The sequence below is a fragment of the Monodelphis domestica genome, chromosome 4 (assembly GCF_027887165.1).
Source record: "Monodelphis domestica isolate mMonDom1 chromosome 4, mMonDom1.pri, whole genome shotgun sequence".
NCBI classification, from domain to species: Eukaryota; Metazoa; Chordata; class Mammalia; order Didelphimorphia; family Didelphidae; genus Monodelphis; species Monodelphis domestica.
In genome coordinates, this window is record NC_077230.1 from 80,270,653 (window position 1) to 80,277,167 (window position 6,515).

At 38.5% G+C, this 6,515-nt stretch overlaps 1 non-coding gene across 1 annotated transcript; it reads right to left on the minus strand.

Annotated features, from left to right (window-relative positions):
• Positions 1–5,144: 5,144 nt before the first annotated feature.
• Positions 5,145–5,203, minus strand: MIR7313 (microRNA mir-7313). The gene has a single exon (NR_127526.1). It is a non-coding gene; the product is annotated as a microRNA mir-7313 (primary transcript).
• Positions 5,204–6,515: the final 1,312 nt, after the last annotated feature.

Genomic DNA, 6,515 nt, shown 5'->3' on the forward strand with positions numbered 1-6,515 from the left:
CATAGATGGTTCCTCTCTCCATTTTAGAATAATCTGTTATCTCAGTTGACATGTATTATCGTCATCAGTAATCTTAGAAATAGGATAATATCATCATTAGATATTGTGGTAGATAGTCAACATGATATTATTCTCTGTTGGAAAAAGTAATAGATTCTGAGTCAGAAGACCTGAATCCAAATCCTGTTCCCAATGTTTGCTAGCTGTGTGACCTGGAGAAAATTATTCACCTTCTCTGAGCTTTTGTTTCCCCCTCTGAAAAAGTAGTGATTGCCTAAGTTATCTACCTCCTCAGACTCCTAAGGAAAGAATTTTGTTTACTAGCAGTTAGTACCACATAGTCTTAGCAATACTAGTTCAAACAGATACAGCATTTTTGTGGTTACATACTTCATTGGACAAATATCAGTCAGTATAAATGCAATTATATATGAGCAGGCTAAAATGATCTAGCTAGTTTTGCCTGTTATCGAATCTTAAAGGCATTTGGAGAACTGAAAAATGAACGAGCATTCAATCCAAGGGACTTTTCAAGCTTGAGATCATTTTGCTGTCCTAGAGTGTCCCAAATAAAAAAAAACCAGCTGTTTTCCTTGCCAGAAACCAAACCAAGTCATACTGGTAACTTTGGGAGTTTTTATAAATACAACCTCAAGAAAAACACTTTAATTTAATACTTTTGTTTAATCTTGTAAGTATAGATAATATAACCTAAATTCCTTTCCTCACTTTTTCCCTTTCCCTTAGCTCCCAACTTCTTGACTATTAAATAGATTTCTACTGGGCAAATTGTTTAACCTCTTGCTATTCTGAGCAACTACTTTTAATTACAGGTAGTGATTGACTACTAAATGGACAGGAACTCACAAAAGTGTATGTTATGCAAGTTTCTTTCTTCAAACAGGATTTCTTGCACTTGTATGTGCAAGGCAGTGTTGGCAAGAACTGTACCCCAAACACATATAGCTCTTAACTCAAGAACAACTATTTATTTAATACCTACTGTGTGTCCCTCGAAAAAGGGGGCCCTATAAATAGTGCTTGCCCTCAAGGAATTCTCATGAGCTTGGGAGATGTGATCAGCACAAATAAGTAAGCATAAAGGATATGAAAAGAAATAAAAATACATAGAGAGTGGATTAATGGATGGGTAGGGTAGAGGGAATCAGAAGAGTCATCATGTACATGGTGGCAACCCAGCTGTGATTTGAAGGAAGCCAGTTACTCTAAGAAATGGATTTGAGGAGGGAGGGCATTTCAGGAATGACCCACGACTTGTTCAAAGCTGCAGGGGTTGGAAAAGGTGTATAGTGAAAAGTACTATTTTTTGCAAGGGAATGGGATGCAAATAGGGACTGCACCTTGAGCTTCATTGATATAAGGAACAACCTCTACTATTCAGGTTAGTAATTTCTTTGCAAATTAAGAGAAGTTTAGAAAGTTGCTTAAAGAACCAAGAGGTTGATTGACCTACCCAGAGTCACACAGTAAGGATGGGAGGAGCTGGAATTGAAACCAGATCTTTCTGACTGAGGACACCTCTTTATTGACTATACAATCCTCCCAAACTAGAAAAATGAGAAAATGTGGTCGACCCTGCTAAGAAGCCTAAATATATATATTGAAGAATATACAAAATGTGTTTTGCTGTTGTTTAGCCATTTTCAGTCAGGTTTGACTCTTCATGATCCCTTTTCAAGGTTTTCTTGGAATTACTCGGGGTTACACAGTTAATAAGCATCTAAAGCCTAATTTGAATTCAGTTCTTCCTGACTATAAGTGTTTATGGTTTAACCATTGTGCCAGGCCCTTGGGGAGAGAACTGATATTAAAAAAATGAAGAAGAAATGTATGGCAAAACATATGGAATAAGAGCTGAAATAGAAACTTAGTATTTACTGCCCTAATGGACAATCTCTCTCTCTGTCTCTGTCTCTGTCTGGCTGTCTTTCTGTCTGTCTGTGTGTCTGTCTGTTTGTCTCTCTCTTTCTAGCCTCAAATATATATCAGGTGAGGATTAGTCATGGGCATGTATGTGTGCATATGCAAGAGAGAGAGAGAGGAAAAGACAGAGAATGAGAGAGATGGGGCAGCCAGAGAGGAGATTGAGACAGTAAAATGGAAACACAGAGAGACATAAGAAAAATAAGCCAAAGAAAGTAAGATAAATGAGAGTCAAGAACAGAGAGATTATTAGAGAGGTAGAGAAAGATGACAAAGAAACAGAAAGATGGAGGAAATAGAATGAGAAAGAGAGAGACACAGACAGAGAGAGAAAGAGACAGAGAGATACAGACAGAGAGAGAGGAAGAGAGAGAGGGACCAGGGAGAGAGGGAAGGAGGGAGGGAAAGTGACAGAGACAGAGACAAAAAGAGACAGAGAGACACAGACAGAGAGGGGGGGCTAGGGAGAGAGGGAAGGAGGGAGGGAAAGTGACAGAGACAGAGACAAAAAGGGACAGAGAGACACAGATAGAGAGAAGGGGGTTAGGGAGAGAGGGAAAGAGGGAGGGAAAGTGACAGAGACAGAGACAAAAAGAGACAGAGAGACACAGACAGAGAGAGGGGGGCTAGGGAGAGAGGGAAAGAGGGAGGGAAAGTGACAGAGACAGAGACAAAAAGAGACAGAGAGGCACAGACAGAGAGAGGGGGGCTAGGGAGAGAGGGAAGGAGGGAGGGAAAGCAACAGAGACAGAGATAAAAAGAGACAGAGAGATACAGACAGAGAGAGGAGGGCTAGGGAGAGAGGGAAGGAGGGAGGGAAAGTGACAGAGACAGAGACAAAAAAGAGACAGAGACACAGACAGAGAGGAAGGGAGAGAGATGGGCTAGAGAAAGAGGGACAGGTTAGGGAGAGAGGGAAGGAGGGAGGGAAAGCAACAGAGACAGAGACAGAAAGAGAGAGAGAACATGTAAATATTGATTTTGTTAATGTGTTTGAGTGGAAATTTCCTAGATTGTTGGCTGTAATTTCTAATATTAAAGAATTTGCTGAAGAACTGAGGGGCTAAATGACTTCCTCGTGGTCACACAATTGTACTTCTTTTTCCTGTTATGAATACTAGGGCTTCATTCACTACATTATACCACGTCTTGGCAAGGACTAGCTCTTATACTATTAGGTAAATGGGTGATATTAGAGAGCTTAGCATAAACTAACTGATGATACTGTATATAACCTTCAGAGGATGACTCAGATGTCAGCGGCTACGAGGGAAGATTAGACTGCTACTGTGTTCCTTAAAATACATTGTATGAGTAAAATATATCTTTTCCTCTTCTATTATATTTACTGAAATCACCTCTCTTGTCCCCTGTAAGATGGTTCTGCCAACTCAGCAAGATTCTGATGGGCAGCATCGAGTCTGACGGTGGTGATGATATTTTCCAAACCAAAAATTGGGACACATGTTTTGACAAGGGATTCTTCACTGCCCTGATTGTCTTGTTATTGCAGTATATCCATGTTGAAGTTGGGACTGTTCCAGAACATCCAGGCTGTGTGGTCACTGTGAATACAGTAAAAATGCATCCAGCGACTTTTAGATTTCAGACTAGTGTCAGTCAAAGTATAAACCAATCATGTGTTGTTTCTTCTCTAGATTTTATAAGGATATATATTTGATCAATAATAAACCTAACTAAAGGAGTCGGTATGTTTTATATTGAAAGTTTTTAAAATGTATCATAAGTTTTCTAAGAAGAAATTATTCACTTCATATATCATAGCTAACTGACCCATTAGCCCTCTATAAAATAATCAATACTCAGTCACATATTGGATTTCTGGCCATTAAGATGGCAATCTAAATATGTCCATTGTCACAACAGGTGACCCAAGAAATCAGTATCCGTTACATTGGTAGAGTGGAAGTATAATGGCAAAGGGGAAACAACATTGCATTTAGAATCAGAAATCCTGAGTTCAAATCCTGATTTGATTACTATTTTTAAGTTTATAATCTTGTGATTCAATGAACATATAATAACATGTAATGGTATTGACAATGACAAGGACATAAATAGAAGACTGAATGTTTCAGTGAAAATACTGTTAGATTTGTGGCCAGATGCACTGGATGTAAATCACAATTCTTCTACTTACTACATACATAAGTTTGGACAAGTTGCTCATGCTCTTAGGTCCTTCATTCTTAAAATGATTGCATTGAGCTAAAATTGATCATCTTTGAGGTCCAAATCAACACAGAGTCTTAGATATTTTTATGTTTTTAACTTGGTTTTACCTTATTTTATGTTTTTTTTTAAACCCTTATCTTCTGTCTTGGAATCAATACTGTGTATTGGCTCCAAGGCAGAAGAGTGGTACGGGCTAGGCAATGGGAGTCAAGTGACTTGCCCAGGGTCACACAGCTGGGAATTGTCTGAGGCCAGATTTGAGGACCTCCCGTCTCTAGGTCTGGCTCTCAATCCACTGAGCCACCCAGCTGCCCCTATTTTATGCCTTTTATATAGATTGTTTGTTTCTTTTTCCCTATTCCTTTTTTCAATTACTTGTAGATGAACCTAGTATTTTATCATTCTTATTGCTTTTCTATAGATATTTTTCAGTGGATCACTGTCATTCCTAGAATTAGGTAGTACAGTGGATAGAATGATAGAACCATCATCAGGAAGTTCTGATTTCAAATATAGCCTCAGACCTTAAAGGTTGTATAACTCTGGGATTAACTTCTGTCTGCATCAGTTTCCACATCTGTAAAAAGGCTGATAAATAGCATTTGTGATATAATTACACAGTGCATGTTGTAAAATGTAAAGAATCAGATAAAATACTAGCTTTTTAAAATGGAGCACAATGAATTGAACAAAATAGTCCAGATATGATCTGACCAGAGTATGAAATAACCATCACCTCCTTGTCTCTGAATACTGTGCTTCACATTGAAGTCTACAATTTTATTCACTTTTTTGGCAATTATATTATCCTACTGATTTGACATCACTAAATCATGTCCCAAACCACGCTTCCTTTGTTATTCAGAAATACTATTCATGTCAGAGTTAAGATGTAGCATATAAAATCAAGCCATCATATTAATACAACAGAGTCTAAATGGTAAGAAAGATGCAATAAGGGTTCTCCATATGATCAAGAAGTGGCTGTTCCCAGATCAGGTCAGGGAATCCGGAAACCTGTTCAGTTGTTCTTATGTTCTCAGCTGAAAGGTATACGGATTTCCCCTGCCTGCCCAAGTATATTAGCCGTGCTGAGGAATGTGAGCTAGTGAGACGTCTTCAGTTTGTCCCAAACTGCCAACACAATTGGAGACTGGATACATGATCAGTTCTTGGCCACTGGGAAGCCTTTACAAATCAGTAAGGGTCCTGGGGTTTTTGCCCTGTCATTGACAAGATGGAAGGAGGACATGTACATCTCCCTGTCCCTTTTCCTCTCATATGATCTCCAAAGTCTGTCTGTCTGACTTCATTTGTAGAGTTAAAGCAATGATGGAACTGGCAAACAAATCGACAGGACTGAACTCTTCTGGACCTGGAAAGACCACTTATACACACCTCTGTGTACTCACCCTCCCAAATCATGCCACTTTATGAACACAAACTGCCTGCTTTGGAGATGAAACAAGAACCCCTTTAAAAGTTTCATGGTCTCTCCCTAGTCCATACAGCAAATTCAGTCATCCTCAAGTTGGGGTATCCTTATACTAATCTTCTTAGGATGTCACATAGACATCTTTAGATTAGAAGTCTTTTCCCATTTGTTATAAACAATGAAAAGCTTAAAGAAACCTCACAGATGATCTAGTCCAACATCCTTATTTTAAATATAAAGACAAAACCTTGGGAAGTGGGTAATGAATTGCTCAAGCTAAATACAAATAATAAATAAAAGGGTGAGAATAGAATCCAGGTCTTTGGATTCCTACTCAGGAGGTTGTTCCACCGCTTCATCTTAGCTTTGGCTTGCATCTCGACTCCCAGGAGCTTCCACATATTTTCTTCTTGACAGCTGTTCAAATATTCCTGTAGGTGACATTAGCAAGCTACAGGTTTCCATCACTGCTATACACTCATTGTAGGTACAGGAAATTAATTAACACACATTATTTCCTGTGGCTCTTTATATTTGATGTGGTCATTGCATACCACTTACCTGATTATGACTTTAAAAGAGGAAAAAAATGGTGTGCTGATTTAGAATGCTTGAACATTCCATTTCCAATCAGTGCACATCTATCTTGTCAAATAGGATGGTATTCATCCCTCTCACCCTCCCTCCTGTTTGTTGTTGCCAAGATTTATAATGTAATCTTCTTCCACATTTGAATTAGAGATGAGCTGTCCTGATGACAACTGAATACAGGTTAAATTATAAAGTTAAACACCTTAGTCCCTTACATCTTCTCTTTTCTCTGCTGGCCTTGCTTTGGCATCAGTCATTTGAAAAAAAAAGTTACCATGATTTAGAATTCTCATGTTGTTGTGGAAATAATTATGTAGCATTTTTATGCTATTTAAGCAATATTTTATGC